Genomic DNA, 27107 nt, shown 5'->3' on the forward strand with positions numbered 1-27107 from the left:
CTGAATAAAATGCAATGATTATGCGAGGCATCAGAACAGACGAAGGCATAAGTATTTAGCGGCAAAGTCCTTAGTGTTCTATCAATCATAATATTCTTTGCAACGTTTTCTTTGCTCCGGCAACGGTTTTTTTTTTTTTTTTGTGCTTTAGTCTAATTCCTTTTCTGTTTCCAAATTGGTCTTCAAACGGCAATATTTTACCGTTAGAATGATCATCTATCATTTAAGAATTAATCATTCTGGTCACTTCCGCGGTCATGTTCAAATACTTTGTACCAGTAACGCGCCGAGAATGCAAAGAGAAGCGCCTCAGTGGCGTGATTGGTAAGGTGTTGGCCTACCACCACCGTGGCCGCGAGTTCGATTCTCGGGCATTCCATTGAGGTGTGAGAGATGTGTATTTCTGGTGATAGAAGTTCATTCTCGACGACGTTGTTCGGAAGTCACGTAAAGCCGTTGGTCCCGTTGCTGAATAACACTGGTTCCATGCAACGTAAAAATACCATACAAATAAACACAACAAACGAGAATGCAAAGACGTAACAGGGTGAGCAGACCATTTAGTATTCTCCCTTCCAGCGAACAGTCACCTGAGTTAGGTATCAAAGAAAGAAAAAAGAAATGAAAATAGAGAAGAGTAGGGTAATTGTATTGCTTTATGATAATCATTTACGTGCTACAATTACCCTTTTTCACAACATACCATTAGACAAAGTAATAACAAAGGACGTTCTGATACCTAGTACAGAGTATTCGAAGCGTAAAAAATATGTAATATGCTTCACACCATTCAATACAGTCTTTAGGGGCACTTTCATTATAGTACCTTGCGCAGTACGTTTCTCCAGGCAAGCCAGCTGAGTCATCGAATGAACGGATGAACGACTGAATTAATTTGTCTGTGAAATAAAAGGCTGACTTCAAATATCGTTAAATGTGCTGTAATGGTATAAAAGAATCGTTTGATAATCATGCTTTAGGAGGTTCTAGCTGGGACATAAGTGTGTCAAATAATCCACAACATGAGTGGGTTCGAAGAGGATATTTTATTTGGGAAAAGATATTGTTTGAAGATGTTAAATAGACGTTGAGGTAACTAAAGGATTTGCAGTCTTGTAAGATAGTTCACCATATTCAACGTCAGCTACGTTGTTTTCAAAATAAACGGCCGAAATAGATGGATAGATACGTGACTGCCAAAAATTACTACTGATAAAGATAGCTTTGCAAACAGAAATTAGCTTTGAAGAAGGTATTTGGCTCCTTCGTTGCCGTTTATGTATTTCAATGGTTTCTGCTTTATTGCAGGGGGATACTATATAGTAGAAGTGTCTTCACCACCTTCATAAATGTGCAGATGTAGGGAAAACTACGAAATGTCTCATCGGGAGGAAAAAGGTAAAGTACTCTTTTATTTGTAAAATTGCGTTCTATTTTTACGTCGATAATGTTAATCCGTGAAACAGAGCTTTAAATCATGTAAACAAATGTGACCTGCTGTTGCTTACACTCGATCATATTTCACTGGAAGAGATTTCATTTCGAATTCTTAACAGTTCGGTTTTTCATCTCTTCAGTCTAGTACACCTACAATGAAATGACATAACACTCAACCGGCTACATAAATCACTGATTTAAAGGGACATAAATGCGTTAGAAAACTAAATATTTCGATCCTCGTCGTTTTTATGCACATGATCAATTTGTATACGGTAATGGCATTTTTTGCATCTAGCAGGAACGATGGGAATAAATGTTATTTAGCGCTTCCCTCATAATGGATTGAATTTTAAGTGTTATCAATATTACCATTATGTTTTATCGTGAAAATGTAATGAACGTTACAATGATTATTGTGTTTATAAGATAAAGATGTCTTCAGACCGAAAAACGTTAGTTAAGAGGATACCATCTTAAAACTTGAACCCTACCATTGGTTTCATCCAGTAAAGAATCTTCTTTTATTATAATTAGAATTCGTTCTAATTATGTGAAATTCTGCACTTTACTAAGAAATGAACCGACAGCTTAAAATAGTGATGTAAGATACTGAATTCTTTCAAACTCTCAGAATTTAGAAACTTAAGATTTTGCAGGACTTTGTAAAATAGTAGTTTCACAGAGGGACTTTTTATCGTTCAGTATACGTACACACTTCTACACTCAGACGGTTTAACTCAAGTTGGAATATCCCCAGCGTCGAAAATAGTGACTGCCTTTATGCTTCCATTTGTAGCAAACACAGTTACCAGTGCCTTTCAAATTTGGGGGTCCACACGAGGTCAGATGTGAATATTTTCTCATTTCTGTGAAACTTTCCTGATGGTATGCAATCATTTGCAGTCCAGAGTTGACAAAACTTCGCCTCATTATTCCAGTGGCAGGTGGCTGTTTGGGTCTCCAAGTTTCAGGTCTTATTTAATGAAGAATTGTTATGATGCGCTGATTTTTCTCCATTAGTTTTCATTAGCTGCTTATGATTTTTTTTTTGGTATTGCTTCCATGATTTATTATTATTATTATTATTATTATTATTATTATTATTATTATTATTATTATTATTATTATTATTATTATTATTATATTTTTTTTGTGGGGGGCCGGTTATCACAGTCCTCCAATTCGACTGGGTGGTATTTATAGTGTGGGGTTCCGGGTTGCATCCTGCCTCCTTAGGAGTCCATCACTCTTCTTACTATGTGCCCCGTTTCTAGGATCACACTCTTCTGCATGAGACCTGGGTTAGGTCGTTAATTGACTGGTTAAGAAACATTGGGGAAGGTCAGTCGTTGGATGGGTGACCGCTCTCCTCGGCGTTGATTCCTTAGGAAAGGATCCTTACCATAATTTCCTCAGTCTACTCAGCTATAAATGAGTGCCTATTCCTGATGGGGTAGGGTCCAGCTATGGGTTAAATAGCAAAACTAAGCAATGATGGAAAGAAATGTAGGATTAAACGACAACGACGTAAATGGAACCTCTGGCAACAGAGGAGCTTCGTCCGGCAGCCAGGTATTCAGCCCAATTGAAGGGGAAGACGGTCAGGTACTTGGAGGTCGTCATCCAGCAGCTGACCACCTCAACGACAGTAACCAACAACCAGAGACTGGAGCTACAGAAGCAAACCAGAGGAAGAAATTATTATTATTATTATTATTATTCCAGTCTATTTTCAATAACAGAAATGATTGTAAGGATATCAGTAATATCAAGGCCAAGAACAGTCATTATCAGATAAAGATACTAAAAATTTAATTAGATAAATTCTGAATACATCTTGTTAACTTGTTGGATGTTATGATAAGGGTAAGATTTCTCAGAAGTGTTTCTTTTTATATATGAAAAAAAAAGATTGACTGAAAGCTGACACTATGGGACGGTTAGATGTTGTCAAATACATGGAAAAATAATATCGCGAAGGTAACTGTTATTTGTCAAGTTGTTATTAATGGCGGCTAGTGTTTGCTAAACAGAGCGGTTCATTCTAACCCCTAGATGTCAGTTCCACTGAGATAATGTGTTTCTCCATTAGTAAATAGTTGTTAAAAACTTTTGGAATCGTCGATACTGAAAGCAAGAGAACACTCTTATTTATGGCGTCAAGGTAACTAAAGGATTTCAGAATAACATTTGATAATGAAATCCACCGAGCAGATGCAGGCTGGCAGGTACTATGTAGCTTCCAAGAGAGAAGAGGAATTCTCCTCGGTCGAATCAAACTTTGTCCTAAATGGAATTTATAGGAAAGGCTCATCTCCCGTAAGGATGAGAAGAGAAAAGGGTTGAGGTCAGGTAAAAGCTAGGTCAATGATTAGAACAGCTGTTGCCACAATCCAGTCGATAAAAATTTAAATAACTAAGTAGCTCCAGAGCTTATAAGGTCAGTATTCCAAATGGTCTGGATCTGGCTTAGTACAGGTATTTAAACATTGAAATAAAAGGAAGCTAAGATTTTACAAGTTTGCTAGTTGAGGGCCAAATGAGCACTGGGAATGGTGAAAAGCCAAATATACTTTCCAAAGCTCAATTCATGTCATTTAATATTTAGATATCAGGGACATTAGCATTGGCCATTGGCCCTTTCTTCATAAAAAGCGGTTTATCACGTTACATTCAACTTTTCAGTCGGAAGTTATAAACAGCTGTTTGCTTCTCGATTCTATATTTATTCTCAAAAAAATGAATCGGTAATCGGTAACAAATTAATTATTACCAATTTTTACTCTTGTAAACGGCAACATCTTTAACATAATTTCAGCCTGAAACGTAATTAATGGAAGGTCATCTTCGTCTTTCAAAGTACTGTTGATGTTTTACTAAATCTTTAATTTGCGGGTGTTGATAGATAAATCCGAAATCAAGTAAGGGATTTGGTGCTTAATCCTAAACTAGAATTTGGGGGTTATTCGCAAACCTAAAAAGAATTTTGTACCTTTTCATTCATCTGAATTTCTGAAAAAAATTATTTTCACCATCACCATTGTCATCATCTCTGCAGCGTCACATTTCGTCTCATCCTTATGAAAGTTGCATATCAATGAAGTAATCGAAACAAGTCAGTTATGATTAGCGAAGAGATAAAAGAATATTGTATATAAATAAAAACAGATATAAGTTGTTGCTCCGTTATCACAATGAAGGGATGGGACGATTTCATCATTTTAAAAGTGCACTGGAAAAAACTGGGTTCGTAACACCGAAACCACAAATTTCATTATAGAAGCAAACTCATTTGGATCCACAATTCATCAATGGTTGTTTTTCTCTCATGATTTTGTGTTTATGAATCGCTAATTAATCCTGTACTGATTAATGGCTACAAAACCAAAAAGGGGACATTACAGAATTCTTTCCGCCGAGTATGTCCGGCCTTGCCAGCCGTAGTACGCTTCATGCCTCTAAGTTCTGTATGCATATGTTTTACCAACATATTTCGTCTTTCTAATCTAGATCATTACTGTGGATCCTTTTGTGTATGTATGTATACACACACACACACACACACACACACACACATATATATATTATATATATATATATATATATATATATATATATATATATATATATATATTGTGGAAAAATTAAATAACATTGAACTAAACCCTAGTGATATCTTTGTCAGTTTTGATGTATGTTCCTTGTTTACAAAAGTCCCTATTGACTCTGTGCCAGAATATTTAAGTAATGAACTTGTATTGCATGAATTACATATGTCAGTTAGTCACATAATTTCATTGATTAAGTTCTGTATTTGTGATTGCAGATTTATTTTTAATGGAGAATATTACCAACAAATATTTGGTATGGCCATGAGTAACCCTTTATCACCTCTCCTTTCAAAATTATATATGGAATTTTTTGAAAGACAACACCTCCCGAATATCACACTTCTCCCCTTAAAATGGTTCAGATTTGTAGATGACATCTTGGTAGTCCTACGTGTTGGTATCGATGTAAATGATTTATTGTCTAAATTGAATAATTTAGTGCCATCCATAAAATTAACTGTTGAAATTGAAAATAACTATGTCATCCCTTTCCTAGATGTATTAATACATAGAGAATCTTTCCAATGTAAATTCAGTATTTATATGAAACCCACAAATACTTTAACATGTGTACATTTTTATTCTGGCCACCATCTTAATATTAAAATTTCAATTTTTTCTTTTATGTTCTTACGTGCTTTGCGTATCACGAGTCTACAATATCTTGACCAAGAAATAGAATACATACAAAAGATAGGAAACGATCTCTGCTACCCACCTCATATAATTGATTTATGTTATCAAAAGGTCACAAAAAGTTTTATGGTGTTGCTAGTAATCAAAAAGAAACCCCTAAAAATGTACTTAGCTTACTTTGCTTTCGTGGATTTGAAACCAAGTTTGCCTTACTTTCGTGGATTTGAAACCATAAAATCAATATTTAAATCGTTTGATGTTAATGTAGTGTTCTCTTATAACAATACCATTAAAGATATGCTAATTAAGAATAGTCCCGTAAAAAATAACAACATCATTTATAAAATTCCTTGTAAGGATTGCCCGCCTTTTTACGTCGGTCAATCAAGTAAAAATTTATGTGTACGTATTAAGCAGCATATAGTCAGTTAGAACAGCCCAGACTTCAAATGCCCTATTTATCCATCTGAGCGAAAAATCTCATTTTATAAATTGGGGCGATACCTCTGTAATTGCTAGGTCTAATGATTATGTTTCAAGATATTTACAGGAATCAGCAATTATACGAATCACTAATATAAACAACCTAAATCTTAGTCTGAGATTGTACCATTTGGACCCTTATATTTGTAAAATGTTTATGAAGGACCTTAACATAAATGAACTACTAATTAATTAGTCCCACATGTATATAGTTATTCTCTCTCTCTCTCTCTCTCTCTCTCTCTCTCTCTCTCTCTCTCTCTATATATATATATATATATATATATATATATATATATATATATATATACATATATATACACACACATATATATATATATATATATATATATATATATATATATATATATATATATATATCCTATTTTCGTCTTTTCACTCATTTTTTGGAACATTTTTTTGCAAATTTCATGTTAACTAATACAAAATGTATTGTTTTTTTTTTTATTAAAATTTGCCTGACAAGACACAGTGCGTAAATCCTTAATCTACTTTTCGGTTTGTTACTAAGTCGTATATGCCTCCTTGTTTTTCAAAATGTAGCATATGTTGACTACGTGTGTTCCTCCAAGGTGTGGCTGCCTTAACTCCCTAATCTTGCCCTCGGGCGTTTCTTCGTTTCTGTAGAGTGAATTGGACCTTATGCTAATCTTGTAACGTCAGTTTGGATATTAAGCCTATTTGTACTATGTTTTTGCTCTGTATGATCAGTTGTGCCTTTACTTAGGCATAACTGATCATACATCACGTCTTATATACTTCGTGATCGAGATACAGAGTTTCCAGCTCTGTGATTGGCTTATCATCAGCCAATCAGGAGCGTCGTAAGGGACTGGCCTAGACATGAAATGCACAGTTGATGTGAATCTACTATAGTCACTTCGCACTGTCTCCTATAATCGTTACTGGGTATAAGAAAAGAATGTCGTGAGGAAATGTATAGGAATATCCTTTTCCTTGCTCGATTCGTTTTGGGAGACTTGATTGATATATCCATGAATATATGAGATGTGTCATTCATCTTACATAATTCATAATTAAATAAAAGTCACTACATTACTTTGTTAAAGTGTCGCGTATTAACAAATGCACTAATGAATGTGAATGCAACTTTATTTTGATATATGGGTTCAGCATGGTACAAACACACACACACACACACACACACACATACATACATATATATATATATATGTATATATATATATATATAATATATATATATATATATATTTATGTATGTATGTATGTGTGTGTGTGTGTGTGTGTGTTTGTACCATGCTGAACCCATATATCAAAATAAAGTTGCATTCACATTCATTAGTGCATTTGTTAATACGCGACACTTTAACAAAGTAATGTAGTGACTTTTATTTAATTATGAATTATGTAAGATGAATGACACATCTCATATATTCATGGATATATCAATCAAGTCTCCCAAAACGAATCGAGCAAGGAAAAGGATATTCCTATACATTTCCTCACGACATTCTTTTCTTATACCCAGTAACGATTATAGGAGACAGTGCGAAGTGACTATAGTAGATTCACATCAACTGTGCATTTCATGTCTAGGCCAGTCCCTTACGACGCTCCTGATTGGCTGATGATAAGCCAATCACAGAGCTGGAAACTCTCGGTCTCTCGAGAGAGTTCACATGGGAAGGATGTGTGTTCCACCTCTCCTAGGGATACTTTTGAAAGACGTTATCCTTCAGGAGTTTCCAGCCCTGTGATTGGCTTATCAACAGCCAATGAAATGCACTGTTGATGTGAATCTACTATAGTGACTAGTGGGAGATATAATATAAGATTTATGAAAGGGTGGCCTGATGTCTGAGTGGGTGATTCTTATGTGTTATAAAGGCTTGAGAAATGTTCGGTTACTCAGAGGAGACATAAATGTAATTTGTTAGAAAAAAAAAGATGCTGTTAACGGAATACAAGTAATTGGCTATTAGAATTCGTGCGGTACTGAAATGAGGTCGTGTATCAGGAGTAAAATAACCTTTCCATAATTTACGTTTTTGGTCGATCTTCCCGCAATTTGATGAAGCAAACTTGTCCTCAGAGGCTGGAGCTCCTTTTCCAGAAGCAGAGTAGTAAAATGAAAAGCGCTTAATCAAGCAGCCAGATATGATATACGATATGATATGAAAAGGGATTAATATCTTCCGTTGCATCAAAGAAACTCCAGTGAATCCATCAAGACAGGTTTCGAGGGATATGAAAAAGAACGAACTGTTAAAGGATCATAATTAGTTGGGTCTGTCGGAGAGAGAGAGAATTTAGATTTCATTTAAACTTATATTCATACCTTTTTTGTTCATTGTTTTTAACCTGCTTTTCACTTATTCATCAGAAGTAGAGCAATGGGAGTATCTAAATCCTTGAATTAGTATTAACCGAGATATAATACCCCAACGTCAAGACAGATAATTATGAATGGGCCAGCAATTATATATCATTATATCATAGCCATAGCGAAATCGACAGAACTGTTGTTACTCTGGAAAATTAACAATTTTATTTAGTTTTGTGCTATGGATGTTTTCTATTCTGTAATAAGAAATGAATATGTCCAAAATCACTACAGAATCTTATGTTTTCGTATTCTTCAAATGCTTAAAGAACTAAAATACTTCGGTGAACGTCATAAGTTAATTCATCTATTCCAAAGAAAAATATTTCGCATGTAATACATTCAGAATATATATTGTTCTTTCCCCTAGTTTACTAGTGAATAATTATTTCATATTTCATCTTTTACGTACCGCTTTTTCATTTCATATCTTTAACGTTTTGTAGACGTTACCTTGTAATCTCTCTCAAGGAGACAGAAGCAGTGTTTTTTTTTCTCTCGTGAAGACGCAGGAGGGAAATGATTAAGGGAAATGAATCAAGGAAAATCCGGTAAGAATAATAGGAATAACTCATGACAAACCACTGAAGTAAGGGCCAGACAAAGAGTCTGATTGAAGATCGTAAGAGAAGACAAATGAAAGGAATAGAGGAATGGCATGGGAATTTGACACAAAAAAAAAAGATAAAATGAAAATTATATATATATATATATATATATATATAGATAGATAGATAGATAGATATATATATAGATAGATAGTATTAGATAGATATAGATAGATAGATAGATAGATAGATAGATAGATAGATCGAATAAGAAATCATAGAGCATAAGAAATTGGATTAAAAAGCATCAAGCGGTTCAAATCTATTTGAGAGAGAGAGAGAGAGAGAGAGAGAGAGAGAGAGAGAGAGAGAGAGAGAGAGAGAGAGAAGGCTTTACTGGAAGAGTGATGAGGAGGGCAAGAAGAAGGCAAGAAATGAGAGAACAGTGGTTAATGAGTTAATATTCAACACTCGGCCCATCTCCTTGCCTTAAGAGAAAGCCATTTCCTTCCCCGCTTATGAACACCGCTTTCATCATCATCATCATCATCATCATCATCATCATCATCATCATCATCATCATCCCTCTTCCTCTTCCTCCTCTAAGGAGGAAAGGGTTGAGAGAAGGAATCCAAGAACCTCTTTTAGATGAGTCGTTATATTTACAACTGGACTCAATTTCTCTCTTCCTCCATTTCCTGTGGAGCGTGTGTGTATGTATATACGTATATAATGACAGGTTAGAGGGGTAATGGTTACAGCGGCGGTTATTGGGTCATTGCTTGATTTCCACAGAAGAACACAGCTAAAGCCTGAAAGTATGCAGACGCGAAAATAGATGACAGTGAATATTATGAACTAAGTCGGCAAAGTGTCCAAATTCACATTATTTATTTAGAAATACAAATGAATTATGGTCAAGTAAACGTGTTTTTGTAAGACTAACTAACTTTCTCCGGCTATTCATTTCATTTTTTATTTCAAACCTCTTTACTGTTAGACTTAACTTTCATGTGTAACAAAGACTAAGGAAGGTTGGAAAAATCATTTTTCTTGGAGATTTTAGACGTTCTGGAGTATGGTTATAAGCATAGTCTTAGAAAGGACAGAAGAAGAAAGCAATACTAGAGAAGAATTTCTCATGCAAATGTATGAACATCAACCATGAAAGGTCCTGGGGCTATTTGAATGAGGACTAATACTCCAAACATTTATGAGTTTTCAAATAGTTTACATTGAAGAAAGAGACAGTGAAGCATTTTGCTAATCCTAGTAAAGCAGACTCACAGAAATACAAATTTGTTTGGCTAGAATTCTGGTTTAGAAATTGTTTAAGATCTTGGGAAGAAAACCACTTTGAAAGGAAACTGTCTAACAGATAATTTTCCCTCCTCAAATAAATGACATTACTGCGACTTTTGAAAAAAGTAATAATTACATTGGATGTACCTATGTTTATATATGAATATGTATTTTTAACAGCACAATATTATGGCCTAACCAGAGGAATGCATTGTTGGACTACCTTGCAATACGACGACCTAACTCTCTAACTGCTGAAAGATAAGCGTTGGTTACGTTCTCAAGTCTAGTTTTCAAAAAATCGTTTTTCTTTCAGCAGTTCCGAAAACTGTTCTTAATGTTTCGTAACCTCGCTTTTGCTCAAGTCTTAAAAAGGCAATATCATCTGAATATAATGGTTTATACTTAGAAAAAAAGATATTTACACACATGCAAGCTCATGGTAATTCAACTGACTGTAATTCAGTTGAAGTATGTTAGTAGTCTCATAACAACAGCCAAGTCACTATGCTAAAGCAATGTGAACAAGAGCTTTACCATCTCCCCAAAAATTGCATCCTTCATTCCAATAATCTAATTACCTGCTGCAAGTCGCGAGGCCCAGCCTTTCATAAACATGTCTTGAAGCGCCTCGGCGGCGTAGTTGGTATGGTATTAGCGTTCCACCTCGGTGGTCGCGGGTTCGATTCTCGGCCATTCCGTTGAGGAGTGAGAGATTTGTATTTTCTGGTGATGGAAGTTCACTCTCGACGTGGTTCGGAAGTCAAGTAAAGCCGTTGGTCCCGTTGCTGAATAACCACTGGTTCCATGCAACGTAAAAGCACCATACAAACAAACAAACAAACATGTCTTGAAAATGCGCATATAACTTCTTAGCGTAGTCATGCTTGCGAATTGTCAACCACACTGACTTACAAAAGAAAACAAAAATCCAACCGAAAACATAACCTCCTTAGCGGAAGTAACAAACCTAGACTTGAAGTTTGTAATGAATGGGCAGTCCATCTAATATACTTACTATCAGAAAGCAAGCAGCTATAGTTATAAAGGTTTGAAAATCAGATCCTGAAAGAATGTGCTCGATAATTAAGTTGATATTCACTTATAATCCTCTTCAGAAAAGAGAATTCCTTTGATATTTTCAAAATGATGGACACAGCCACCCTTGCCGTCTCTGCAGACATGTAATAAGTTACTGATCTGTTACTCTCTCTCTCTCTCTCTCAATGATTGTCGTTCAAAATATGCACAGCTACTGGTGATGAATAATTGTCTAAAATATGTGATAAGATAAACACATACGGACTGTTCGGGAGACGGGAGGAGGGCTTCCGGTTGGCAATCGACTGAAATGATATCAAACTAACTGAGCGAGGGGAAGCGAAGCGACTTCTTCCCCAAGGCGTCAGGTTTGGGAGATTTAAGAATCCACTTTAGCATTCCGTCTCATTATACAGAATGATCTCCCTAATATTTCATCAAGTTAAAGTGAATTTCGGAGAATAAATTGATTTGCTGGGATAGATTCTTAATTTCAGTAATGAATCTTTTCTTGGAAATACGTAAAATATGTTAAGGCACAATAATAAAGTTGTATGCTGTGAGTGCCTTAAGTTTTATATATCTGATAACGATAAAGATGCTTGGCAGTGTTCGTATTTTGAAAGTCAACAGGGCATCTGAAATAAAACTGTAAAGGTATCTTGCTTGTAGAGATTAATTTGCAAAGTGGTTTCATGTGAACGTAATGAGACCTGAGGGGCGACTCTGCTTCCCTCACTATGCCTGTTCCGTGGCATCTGCTGCTGCTGCTGTGAGGGGGTAACGTGAGCTTGTCTTGCCTGTCTCCGTCGACCTGCACATTTTGGGTTTAATGAATGGGGTGGTACTATTTGGATAGGTAGAAGCACGACGATCGCTTGAACAATTAGTTTAACTTCTTGAACGATGAGAGATATATATATTATATATATTATGTGTGTGTGCGAGCGTGTGTGTGTGTGTGTGCGCGCGCGCGTGTGTACATATATTTATTAGATATATATGTGTACGTCTGCTGTATATATATATGTATATGCACATATATATACATAATTTTTCCCATGTTCAATATAAGCAATTGACTTTATTGTGTAAGCCAAATTTCGTTCGGTTTTTACGATGCATGTGTTTTCTAACATTTTAAATTGTCATAAAATTTAATGCAAGCTTTGGCTCTCTTATTGCTTTCATGCCCTTGAGAAGAAGATCTGTCCCTTATGCCAGGGTTAAGCGCCACTCCTTCTTTATTCTGCTTCTTTCAGTCTTGGCGCAGAGTCCTGTTATCATAAAAGTGACGACATTACTTCCGATATTGTAAATTCTATTCCCTACTGAAAAATGCATCTGACTGCCCACTGTGTCCTGTCTACCTCAAAATAGTCGAAAATTCGCCTGATTGTTTTGAAAGGGGCTCTTTTACCACCGCGTGTGACGTCACATGAAATTACAGTTAGTTCTTTCAATTCTGAAGCTTTGGAGAGTCACGCAGATGTCTCGCACGTGCAAGCAGAGCAAAGGAAAGACTCTCTCCCCTTCGCTCTCGTCTGGAAGATTAATTGAACGTCCGGTTTTTGTGGTTTTACCAAAGCTAATTCCAGACGATTTATATGATATTTGCCGCTCAGAACATATTTATGAAGTGAATTATATCCAATGTTCATAATAAAAAATTTAGATTGTGTTATTAAAACTGAAATACTCGTTTTGTAATATATTCATGATCATTTCATCTTCATCCTTTATTTATCATACATTCGTTAGATGCTATTTCGGAGGGATGACAGTATCCTTAATATATACTAAACACATCGTTAATGAAACTAACTTATAATTTTTTTTTATTATTATTATTTTCAGGGTGAAAACCTTTTGAATTTGCCCCATGTAAAATGAGATAATTTCATATTATTCTTTCAGTTTTATAACTTCTTATCTATGAAACTTGAGATTAATATATCTGAATATTTGGCGCTTTTTATTTTCTCTTTTCCCCCTTTCTTTTCATTTAGTAACTCCCACCCCCACCGGGACCCAATTTTCATTACGTTCCTACGGTTATTGGATTACAAGTGTACGTTGCTATCCGAATGTGATCATACTCTGCAGGAATGACGTAGCAAGAAATGTAGTTATGCTGTCAGTTGACTATTTACGTAGTATATTTAGGATTTCAAAACAATAATCAGAATTGGAAGATAATCCTTTTGTTGTCTGCTGGAGAGGACAGTTGGAAAGTGATCAAACTCATGTAAAAAGAGAGACACAGACGGTTGATTTCGTCAAATCAGAGCTCTTTATTCGATATACAAATTCTCTTTAAGAGCTAAATGCTAGGCTCTCTCGACTCTCTCTCTCTCGTCTCTCTCTTCCCTTCATCTTTCTCTCTCTCGCTCTCTCTCTCTCTTTCTGGGTTTTCGACTTGATATGAATGTATATATATATATATAATATATATATATATACATATATATATATATATATATCATATATATATGTTTATATATATATATATATATATATATATATAATATGTATAGTTTATTCGAGCTACACCAGATAATTATTAATTATTCATTCATTATTCGAGCTACAAATGTCCATTAATATCTAATTCGCTCTACCTCGGAACTGATATATTTGTAAGGTCAGAATCGGTATAAACTTATTACATCACTTGTTAGCCGAATCGCTAACGTCAATGTCGTCCTGATTTCGTCCCTGTCCGCTGGACGGTGGTTTGACCCCATGAGGGGACGAAATTATTATCAACTAAAAAATTCCCCTTAGTTTACTTATATGAAAATATATCAATTCCGAGGTAGAGCGAAGTAAATATTGAGGGACATTTGTAGCTCGAATAATTATAATTCACGTGATGTGATAATTATTACTTAATATATATATATATATATATATATATATATAATATATATACCATTGTCGTGTGTGTGTTCGTTGATGAATATAGTATTAAGTCACTTTCGTTGTTCCCCCCAAATAGGCTTAAGATTCCCATCATGACACATCTACCATATGTAATTGTCTAAGGCCTACTTTAACAAAGAAGCAGTCACTCCAAGATTTCTTTTATCATGGAGACAATTAATCACTACACATAAATTATTTTACACACCTTGCATACTTACTCGGGTACCAATATTTTTCATCTCGATTCACAAGCTTTCTCCAGAAGTTTAGGGCCATTAAAAAAAAGCAGATGTTTTGATGCGTTTTTAAAAGGTTATACCTTGGGGCACTGGCTATTTCTTCAAAATTGTAGTGGGACAAACACGAATGGTTCTCTCGTACAAGATTTTATTGCAGGACTGTTATATTTACCAAATACGAATTGTTACATTTGCATCAAATACTTTTTATTGAATTGTCTCTTGTTGCTATAAGATTCATAGATTGATGTATTATTGGGGTCAGTGTGGGGCACATAGCTCTGGTTTTATAGAAACTTAGATATCTTGCTTAGTCCTGTTTTGATAGGAAAATGCAAACAGATATCCATGGCCGAAGCTAGAGTCATCAAGGCAGTTTTTGATAAGGGTTTGGTTCAATTTGACACAATACAGTGATGGTGACATTTCTTAAAGTATGTCCTGTTGCAAGGTTGCAGATGCAGTTAATTCCCTTATACAAAATATATGTAGTTGGCAGTATAAATATGTTAGACAGATAAACCAATCTCCAGTGAAAATGTCAGGGTTTGTTCAAGGTTTGGTATAGTCTTCGTCATTATCTTCTTCATTTAAACACACCATCATAATCTTCTTCATTGAGTACACATATGTTGGTATATATTCATTGTCTGTGTCCTTTTCTTGATAATAAGACATCTCCAGATGTCTTATCATCAATGCCGATAGTAGGTGGATCCTCTGTATAGACCCCATAACAGATCTTGCCAGTGATACCATAATGATTCACTCTGAAGTTTTCTGTTACTTTTACTGCTTGGTGGGCCTTTATGGGATAGACTCCTCCTTGTAATACAGTTTCCTCTACAATGACTGGTTTGAAGCCTTCTCTGGTAACATTTACAAACCCTATCATGAAGCATGTCTTTTCCCAATTATGTTTCAGTCAGTTCACCATAGTAGTTTTCCCATGTAGGATCAGCTGACAGATAATATTGCTGCAGCAGTACATCCATTGTCAATGTGTTTTCTCAAGGAAGTTTTATGCAAGTTCAATTTCAGTTACTTTTGTAGTATGTATATTCAAGTGGGTTTGATATTTCAGTGTTCTGTGAATCTTTTTCAAGCTTTTCATACCTAATCCAATGCACAGATGTTTTTTTATTGCCATTGCTCACTTACAAATAACATGTAATAAACAGGATGTCATCTGTTTATTGCCTCGACTACATATAGTGTTATTTTCTCTCAATCACCAGACAGGAGGGTCTCCAAGGATTTAATGGAAAGGCTAGGCGTTTTTTCCTGTCTGTTCAGAAAGTTAAGTATGGGTAATGAAGTTTGGAATTCAGAAATATCGTTCAAGCTGCTTCCATAAAAGTAAATTCCTCAGATATTCTACCCGGGCTGCCATCTGGAGATCTATTGCGTTTGATTTACTGCTAAAAAAATAACTATCCATACTTCTGGGTTTATGAAATTTAACCTTGTCACCAAAATGCCATGATTTACTCCCCTTGAGAGCCAGTAGCGCAAAACCCTCATCCATCAAACCTCTTCCCTTTTCTGGCCTTTCAAACGATGGAATGAAATGAGTTATTCCAGTCGACTGTTTACACACACATGCCTTAACATGTGACAAAAGGGATGCAACGGCATCTGCAGACACTTATAAATATTCACTGCTATCCTGTTTTGACAAAACAGTTTTTGCCGTGTGCCTGTAGTCTCGTTGCACACACTATCATTGGCATTCTTAGTGGCATTGTCAAATTTACCGGTGGCCATTCTTTGCCTCTAATATCTCTTAGCATTTAATTTCAAGAAATGCATGAAAAACACCCATTGCCGTAGTTTTCTGTTCTGGACCTTGACCTGCCAGAGAGAACGTAAGCATTGGCAAATTGGTAATTCCATCTGTAACTACTGTTGAAAGACAGATGATAAAGAAATGTTAGTTTAAATTGCAACCAAATAACTAAAAAAATTAAAAACAGATATCTGGCACTGAATGGGCAAGATACCCATACCCTTCGTTAAACAGCATTACTGCCATTAATAACGTAGTACACATAAAATCTCAATGCCAGATTAGCTCCACTCCAGCACTTGTATTTGGTGAACTATCTAGCATAACTTTTATAAACTATTCGGCTACAACATCCGATAAATCTGACCTTCAGATTAAATCAAACCGTTTTCAAAAACTGTTCAGAAGACCCATTTTGAGCCAATGGTCTTTGTTTCGCCATTAATACAAGGCCAAGCTTTAATTTCAAAGATATTCGCCTGCCTATGAGATCAGACGTCTTGTGACTTTTGAAACCACTAACCCAGATTACATAAATCGTATATCATTGGAAGACAATTCAGTAAACTGTATATTGGTGAAAATATCACATTTCTGCATCAAATATCGTGCTATAGCTGTTTTATTCCATCATTTTGAAGCGTGGAAATGGGCTAATATCGCTCAGGCCCACCATGCGAACGCCTCCGCGTGTGCGTATGTATGTAAGTATATACATATATTAATATTTATGACTTAACTCAATTAACTGAACAGTGGGACGGAAAAGTCGCCAAAGAAAAGCTCACGACGTGACCTCATCAGTCTTCGAGAAAGGAAATAATGGCAAAACATGTAACCATACCAAGACAAGTTATTTTATTCCCTTCCTTTGGTTTTCTTAAGGGTGACTAATTATCATTCTTATTCTGGAATTATGAGTAGCAAAGCTCATGCCCATTTTCGAGATACGAAAATAGGAATTGTAAAATATAGATAAGTGCACAATCTTTATCAGTATTTTTACAAGGCATTTTCGATGTGTATGTACGTGTGTGTGTGTGCGTGTGTAAAAAATGTGTATATGTACGTATATAATGTTTATACATTTCCTCTGGGCGCAGATAGTTAATAAAACTGAAATGTGAAATGAAAACCATTAGGTCACGATTAATTGTTTTTGTTTCTTTTTTTTGCTTTGGTTAAAGGGGAATCAGCATGTCTCTTTATCGATATTTATACTCCCCTTTCAACGCCAATGAAAGATATTTTGGACAGCAATTGTTTAACCCCTGTTTCATATATTGATCTTAATTTGACAATTCCCGCTTTGACTTTCATCTTTCGCAATTTTATCCAAACAGAAATGAAGACTAATGACATGAATGCTTTGTTGATAGCAAACGTTTCTAAATGACTCTCTCTCTCTCTCTCTCTCTCTCTCTCTCTCTCTCTCTCTCTCTCTCTCTCTCTCTCTCTCTCTCTCTCTCTCTCTCGGGGAACATAAAATTAAATATTTTTGTTTTTGTTTTAACTGCTTAATGATGAGAACGCCTCCCAGTTTCCGAACCCACCTCTTCCTCTCCACTGGTAATTAATCACTTTGCTTAGGTAAGCTCATTTTGTCTGCAAATTGTCCTATAAAAAAAGATAAGCTGAAGAACATCGTTTTCTTTGAGCGATTCATTTTTCTTATTTATTTTTTATCATGTTACAGATAGGATGGAAAGAGAATTTGTTTCCATTCTGCAATGCTTTTTCTTATCTGCAGACTTCTTTTTGACTGCTTCCCTCTTTCAATCAAATAATTTGTCCAACCTGCTAGATATATATTTACATAAATAAAGAGCGAGATGATAAGATGGCGACAGACTGTCATATTTGATAAATTCTTAATGAAAGTTGATCATCATAAGGGGCCACCCAATTAATAGTTCACCCAGAGTCATCAATGCCCGTCTGTCCATTATTCAGATAATCCCGTCAACACATACGAACTCAAGAGCAGATACGGATAGAGATGCAACCTCCTTCTACTGGGTTATGGGGAGTGAATTAGAGTCACCTGCGGTGACTGCTCTCTTTGACTCGATGTTTCATTCAGATTAGCTAATTTATTCTATAATATGTCAACTCATGTTCCTTTCGTTTTAAGTGTAATGTAACTAAAGTAGATTTAGGCGGGTTTGCCTGTTTCATCCATAAGTCATATGCGTGAAAGGGAAGAATACACTTTCCTGCTCGATGTGAATATTTAAACCATATACTGCGTTAGCTTTTTCTTATCCAGTAACATTCGAACCTTACATATTGCGTATGACTTCGTGTAGGAGAGACCGGGGATAGTTGGCACACTTTTTACAATTTTGGTTATTTTGAATATAAAACAAACATTTTTTGCAATAGTCTTACCATTATTGAAAAAAATTAATATTCGTCTTTATCATAGAGCAAAATAATTGTTGTTTGCTTTCAACATAAGGTAACAATAAGCTTCAGGAAAAAATAACTTATTCGTGCCAACTTGCCCCGTATACGGGGTAAGTTGGCACACATTATGGGGTAAGTTGGCACATTGATAATTAAAAGAAAATTACTACATTGCTTGTAAATCAAATAGCAAAAATACCTCCTGCATTTCCAAAAAACAAAATATAAGGCATTAATATTACTTCAGATCATCATCTAGTTTTAATTGTGGCAGGTGTCAAATAAATCTTCATCAGAAGTTTTTATGCTCCCACATGTTACATGCACTTCACTGGACCCTCACCTTTCCTGGCTTACCAAACACAGGCTGTCTTCAGCTGAGCTTTCTTCTGAATCAACAGGAACAGTTCATAAACTCTGTATCACGCTGATGACTGATCTGAAGCCCTTGTGTGTTTTCGGACATCTCTCGATCTGTTACATACGCACCCGTAAAATCAAAATCTTGAAATAGTCTGTATTCAAAGGTGGAATTCCAGCTACCCTAAACCCTTTGAAAACATCAGAATAAGTGACAGCTAGAGGTAAGGCCGAGGAAACATTACCAGGAATGTCACAGATGGGCATACTTGATCCTGGATTACAAGTCATCCACGAATCAAATGTCTTGTTAACACATTTCTCCAGAGGTCTATAAACACTAACATCCAGGGGCTGCAACTTGTGAGGGCAATTTGTAGGAAATGATAGGAAACTAATCTCATTATCCTTCCAAAAATCCAGAAACAAAACGTAAATTATATAAATGAATAGGGTTACTATAGTTATCAAATAACGTGAGGCAAGTCTGCACATGTGCCAACTTGCCCCATCCTTACCATTTCGTACAAAAACACTTACTAGTCCATACCAAGAAGCCTTGAATTATTAATTTTAATGGTATAGAATCTTTAAACCATAAGGAAAACTATGCTATAACTGAAAAATAATCTTTCATGAATGCATAGATGTTACAGCAAACAATAGAAAGATAAAAAAAAATTATTTACTACCATCAAAATCAAAATTTGTCTCATAAATTCGAGCTTCTACGTTCTATCTCTATAGAATTTTGCTGGTAACTGAGGAATCACGTGGCAATTAAAAAGTATATGTATTAGAGTCATCTATTGGTAAACTTTAAAGTTGTTTTGAGTGTGCTAACTTACCCCTGCAGCCAACTAGCCTCGGTCTCCCCTAAGTTGCTAACATATTTCATTTTAGTTATATAAATAAAATAAAATCCTGACCTTAACAAGAGGCAATGAAATTATAGCACAAATACCGAACGTCATTTTTGTAACTTGATTGTCATGATGAAGGAAAGAAAACATATGCGGAAAAAAAAACGAAATAAAGAGATGCAAATTTGATTTGCTTGCAGTGCTTGGAAGCCCAGAATAGAATGCAAATGCAAGAATTGCCATTCCGAAAACCTCATTAAGGAAGTCATTCCAGAACGTTCAAGTGAGCGCGTCTGCTTATAATGAAAAAATATGCCTTATTCCCTGCGCATTATGAAAGCTTTATGCTCATAATCAGGGGGATGATGTCACTTATGCAAAACAGGTAAAAGGGAAAAACTTATAGTTTCGTTAAGAATGAGTGTCACGGGAAGAGACCTTGAGACCAAATAGCCTTCTGTCTGTCAGACGGTCGGTGGAATAACGTTAACAGATCAAAAGGAAAGTTTCAAAACATTTCTATTTTCTTTTTTCACCTTGCTGAAATAAGTAGTAAAACAACTAGCACAGTCAAAACTGAGAGCCCGATGTTCCTTTAGATAGGAAAAACTAATTATCTAGCTGGGAGTTGTTTGTAGGTCCACTGAAGGGCAAACTATCGTTCTCGGGTATCTATATACGGGGGAATTGATGAGAACTAGGGTATCGTGCTGATCGGTATAACCAAGTATTATTATTATTATTATTATTATTATTATTATTATTATTATTCACAGGCATAAACGGAAACATAAGACGAAACAACACATATATATATATATATATATATATATATATATATATATATATATATATATATATATATATATATATGTGTGTGTGTGTGTGTGTACATAGATATATATTATTACGTACTGCGAGAGGTGCTGGAATTTGCTTTACTTCGATTAATAGGACGAAATGCCGTAACTAGAAAAAAAAAAAGAACAAATGATAATTGGTACGTCGCCAGAGTGAGAAATAGTAGCACTTGCTTTATTTACAAGCACAAGGGTAAATAAAAGGTGGCAGCTCTCGCTCAAATGTGAATGTATAATAAATCAGTCAATTGGAAATTAGTACATTAAGTAATTCCAAGGTGTCCAGAATTGGACCATGTAAAAGAGTTCTTTAAAGTTCGATTAATAATACAATTATATCAGCTCAGTAGGGTGGTCTTCCCTTGGCAAATCAGGTAACCCAGGAAAACGTCTACTTGAAGCGACACTGACACCACTCCGTACTTTGCTTTTTTGTGATGCTTTGATGGAAGATTGCCTTAACTATCTGGCTCAAAGGTTAAAGGTCTCAAAGTGTGTGGAAAGTGAGGGCCTGCTGGCTCGCGGCTCAATCCTCAGACAGACATAGCCTTCGGCGGGGCTCAAACCTTGGAGGAATAATGAGTGATGACTTCTGTCGTCCTTCCCTTGTTATGGAAGAAAACTGCTGCAGGCATGACTCTAGGCGACGACCCGAACGCGTTTACCTGTGGATTAACGAGAGAACATATTACGCCAGTATTTCGAGCACAAAAGACTTTAATATAGGTTTAGGGCAAAGCTAGAAGGGAACAGTTCCTATAAGATATCTTTGCTGCGATCTCAATCACTTGCCCTCCCTGTTGCTGGCCTCCCCTGAAGTATAAAGAACCTAACGAAGGGAAAGTGCCAAGTTTGAGGTTTCTAAGTTTGTCACTCCCAGTTAACCTTTTACTATTTTCTGTTTCCTTCTCATTGTGCGATAAACCTTCAGTGAGACCTATGTTGTCTTTATTTATTTGTGGTGTTTCAAGTTGCAAAGCATCTAAGTGAAATGTAACGTAAATTGTTAATTTGCGAATTACTGGAATAGAGTTCATGGGTATTTACGATATGTTTGCTATCGTAAATATAATTTATCAAGCTAAACCCCGTAGTTTATCTAATCACCCCTTTTGGAGCAGGCCTTCAGCCTAGTTAATGAATATGTTTTTACCTGACCTCAAGGCCAGAGTTTGATGCTTTGCTTTTTCCAAGATAAGTTGATAAGATCACCACTTTAACCCATTTATTAACTTAAATCTCCTTGGAAATTCATATGTATATATGTGTGTGTATGTGTATAATCTACTGGTCATTTTTACCAGATACATATGTAATTGCATTTGCCATTTATTTCATCAGTTCCCGTTGACTTATAGCTTTGCCTTAAAAAATAGTTCAGCGATTCGGTGATTTTTATTCACTTTATTTTGTAAATTCATCATTTATACGTCATTATAAAACTTTTATTGGTTTTAACAACTAGTTTGAACGAAATGAAAATCCTTAGCCGTAGAACGTTTCTTCGCTGAAAATTAAAAGTAAAGCAGCTATACATTATTTTACCTTCGCTTCCGAGTAACACTGTGACAATGTGTATTTTTCTGTTGTTCGAATTGTGAATTGATTTCTTCTTTCGTCTCTATCTTCCTTCCTCTCTCTCTCTCCTCTCTCTCCTAGCTCTCTCTCTCTCCTTCTTCGTTGGTACAAGAAAGTATGTTTCTTTAGAGGTCATATGTTTCGCTGCGCCTCGCAATATGAGATAATATAAAGCCAAAGTACTGATATACCTGGATCTTTCCCCCAATTTAAATACGAGAAAGAAAAAAATAAAAACTGACCTTTGGTCGAAGTCACTTCTAAGGTTATAACGTCATTACGTTTGTAAAAGAATTTAAAGAATTTTACCTCCGTTTAACGGATTGCAATCAAAGATGCCAATGTTGACAAAATGTATCTGTTGATATAAAATTCATTGTTGTCTCTCAAGAAAGAATAATAAAAAATCTTGTTGATAATTCAAGTAAGTAAAACGCGACATGTTAAATAAAGATATAGTTGCAGTGGTTTAAACATGAACCAAGAGGACACAATGAAACCCAGTTTTAAGAGGTAATGTCATCAGTATTCAAACAAGAGAGCCACGGGCTACAGACAGTCTATAGATACACAGACACAAGCAATGAGCAACACTTGATTCTCTGGCTCAGGTTAGCTGAAAGTACTTTCTAGACTCTCTGTCCATCTTCCATCAAGATTTGGATTTAATTTTCGCAGCTTCCCAGGCTAAAATGAATCTGTAAAAAGTTCTGATTATGAGGGACTTTTCTGTGAGCCATCACATTCTCTCTCTCTCTCTCTCTCTCTCTCTCTCTCTCTCTCTCTCTCTCTCTCTCTCTCTCGCTTTGTGCGTATGCCTAAGTGCGTGTTATTTGAGAGTAACAAAGTTTCCCTGATGAAAATGTAACCATACCATACATGAATTATCCTCTCCATTTCGGTTATTTTTCATAATTGGAGAGAAATGGTAAATGGAAATTCCTTGAAAATAACGCGGATATTCCGCCGAACCGAATCACCAACGTCATATTTTGATATATAAGAAAAATCTTGGATCCTTTTAGAAGGGGGGGTTGGGTGGCCGGTGATTTGGTTCCCAGAATTTTGATGCCTTTTTCGTCTGATCTCATTTCAAAATCATAGCAGAAATATTTCCGTAAACTTGTTAGGTTCGCTGAACCAGATCCCTTTCATCCTTAATTGACTCATTAAAACTTTTAGTTTTTAGCTCTTGTATTATTTTTACTTTTATCTATAGTAAAAGGGTCAAACAAATATATTTGGTTCTGAAAAGAATGCGATTCACCCAGAAATTCTGATATAAAAAATGAAGTTTTTCATGACGAGACATTTTTTCCGTTATCTTTTATTTTCCCGATGTTCGGGAAACATTAATCATGTATCGTTCTCCGTTACGTGCGAGATTTAGTCAAATGACGATAGTTTAAGGTTATTGACGTATACATTGCAATTCAATACCGGTATCTAAAGGCTGGTTTTTTCGCTTACCTGTACATATAATTTACATATATAATTGCGAATACTTGAGAATATAAAGAAGATTTGGAGATGTAACGAAAAAGGAATTCATACTGTACGTAGACTAATTACAAAACAGATATATGGGTGCAGCCATTGAAGAGGATACTAATACAGAATTCAGTCATTTGCGATCAGAGGTAACAAGAACAGTGTCTTAAAAATGCTGCTGATTACTTTTGGAAAATTTAGTTGGAAGCACAGCTTTTGTTTGATGGAAAAAATCCAGCGTTTTCGAAAGTAGGAAAACAGAATATTAAACATTAGAAAAGCGTTGAGATGTTTCTCTTCTGCTATATCATCAGTCTTCGGATCCATGAATGAACAAGAGCAATGTACAATATTGGATTTTTTGTGGTACAGTTTTAGGAAGAAAAAAGTAAAAGCCCGTTTTTATACGCATTCATGCTAGATTCATGTTATCAATAAAAAAAAAAACTAAAATTTTACTATGGTTACTAAGTGTGTATAGGATAGGATCAACAGTAAGAGATATGAAGGATCTTAAACTGTTATTTATTAGAGGTCTCCAATACCTCCAGCTTCTATGACTTTTACTATCATGAACTCAGTTTCTTTTTGTATTCTTGCTCAGCTTTCTCATATCTGTTCATTTGAATAGGAAAACTTTATCAAATCTTTCGTATGAATCATTCTCAATCGTAATAAGAATTTAATTAAGTTTCGCCGTTGTTGGTTTACCCCAAGGGTCCCATAGACGATATGATGGCCGTATCCGGTCATCTGAACCGGAAGTAAAACTCTGTGTGTATGGGGTTCTCCTCCGACCAAACGTGGAGTCCGTCGGCCTTTCCGGCCACCTTACACACGGCGGTTGCATTTGCGTGGATTCCGCCGCGGTTTCCGCTTCGTGTGAACTGGGCCTTAATTCGGGTGGCCCGAAGCTTCCACGTCTATGGCGTGATCTCAGGATTTACTTCAGTTTCAACTAGACGCTGAAAGGGAGCATGTCAGCTACGTCGGTAGAGAAGTTCTGGGAGGAGTTTATTGAACGTCGTAGGAGTCGGAAATAAGCCTAATGATAAATTAGTTGGAAAGTCACTGAAGGATGTATATATATATATATATATATATATATATATATATATTATATATATATATATGTGTGTGTGTGTGTGTGTGTGTGTGTGTGTGTGTGTGTTTGTGGAAAATAACAGTGTAATTTAATAAATAGTACTAAACTACACTCACACAAACACTCTTACAAGCACACACACACACACACACTTATGTATGTATGTCTGTGTGTTTGGGTGTGTATGTATTTACGTATTAGTATTATTTTTTAAATTACATTGTTATTTCCCGTTCATAAAATAGAAGTTTATGAAAATATTTTCAATAATATTTTAAATTTTCTTGTATAAATGAAAAAATTTGTGTACAAGATTTGAAAATTGTACTCTTACAGGACCGTATGTCGAAGGGGTTGTTCTGCTTTAACGGATCGTAGACCTACTCTACACTAGACTATATACCACTACACTATGCAAGGTTATGTGTATGCAGCAGAGTTGCTATCTAGCTTTGTACACTCTTGTTGCATAAAACTGGAATAATTGCTTTACATGTCTCTGGGATTATATGCCCCAAGGAACGACTTGTGGCGCGAAAGCGAAGTGTGTCCAGAAACTTCTTGTACAGTGATTTTGGTTGTCTCATGAAAGTATGGTCTTTTATTTGTATAACAGGACGAGACCCATATATATATATATATCCTATATATATATTTTAATATATATATATATATATATATATATATATGTATATATATATATATATATATACTATATATATCCTATATATAGTATATATATATATATATATATATATATATATATATATAGTATTATATATATATATAAATAAATAGTTATAATAACATATATATATATATATCATATATATATATCATATATATATATATATATATATATATATATATATATATACTATCATATATATACATATATATATATATATATATATATATAATATATATATATATATAAAATCCATGTCGGTCTGCTCGTCCATTCTCTGGTATATAAAACAGTCATCAGGGTAAAGTTTCATTTCATTAAATAAACAATCATGAGAACACTCATGTCTCTTCTTCAGCCATAGTTTAATCCTGGTTCTCCTTTTTCATTGGGGTTTTCCAATTTCTAATGCAAAAGTGAGGTCTATAGTGTCATCGCTGAGCGGAGCCGCCATGTCCTCACTCACCAATTTCGGCAAACTGAAATGAAAACGTCTATGGGCAACGGAATCTCTCTCTCTCTCTCTCTCTCTCTCTCTCTCTCTCTCTCTCTCTCTCTCTCTCTCTCTCTCTCTCAGAAGTACCAAGTTGGCTTAAACCGATTTATTTATGTCACAGTTAATGATAATACGTCTAAGATATTTTTTTATGTAGGAACCGGCCCACAACACCGTAGAAATGATTCGTATACCAAATAGGGCTCCCTGTGAAAAAAAGAAAAATGTTTCCTGAACTAGCCAGTTGTGTCCAGTTTATGTTAGATATAAGCAGTGAATTAAGTTGATCTTAACATTGGACTTCAGAAAACAGATCTTTTTTTTACAAAAATAAAAATCTGAGCCTAATCAATTCTGAATCTTTGTTCACACAACAGAATTTTAGTCTGGAATATCACGGGAATTTGTAATCTTTTTTTTAGCATTTTGTGTAATCCGTGTTGTTTCTCTTGCTTTTGAATTCTACATTTTTCTTTTTTTGTTATTTGTTCCACCCTTCATTTTTATGGTAAACACTAGTTTTCAGTAATATTTTTCACGAATGTGTTTGGTTTTAACGTTCAGTGTTTATCTTTTAGTTATTTCTTTTTGATATCCTTACTTAGGAGTATTATGTTGTAGGTCCCTTGCTGACCCCCACACACTATCCATCCCACCTGGCCGGCTAATCTCCTCACACAACAAGAAGCTTCTTTGCTTGCCAAATGCACATATACAGGAAACACAGCATACGTCACGCATCTTGTGTACATATGTTGTCATTCATATTGATGTTATATTAAATGTATTGCTATTACCACATGGATTACAATGTCAGCATTTCAGCTATGTGTATCATAACTCCATTCTTATCT

The 27107-nt window shown here is 35.3% G+C and overlaps 1 long non-coding RNA gene across 2 annotated transcripts in view; it reads left to right on the top strand.

Annotated features, from left to right (window-relative positions):
• The window catches only part of LOC135221685 (uncharacterized), a 246844-nt gene that overhangs the window by 204453 nt on the left and 15284 nt on the right, over window positions 1-27107 (top strand). Inside the window, exon 5 of one of the 2 annotated variants that reach the window (XR_010316067.1) lies at window positions 1309-1398. The exons of the other annotated variant lie outside the window; for it this stretch is intronic. This is a non-coding gene — a long non-coding RNA (uncharacterized LOC135221685). The remainder of the gene's footprint in view (window positions 1-1308; window positions 1399-27107) is intronic. 2 annotated transcript variants of the gene reach the window in all.

This window comes from Macrobrachium nipponense, chromosome 3 (assembly GCF_015104395.2).
Source record: "Macrobrachium nipponense isolate FS-2020 chromosome 3, ASM1510439v2, whole genome shotgun sequence".
NCBI classification, from domain to species: Eukaryota; Metazoa; Arthropoda; class Malacostraca; order Decapoda; family Palaemonidae; genus Macrobrachium; species Macrobrachium nipponense.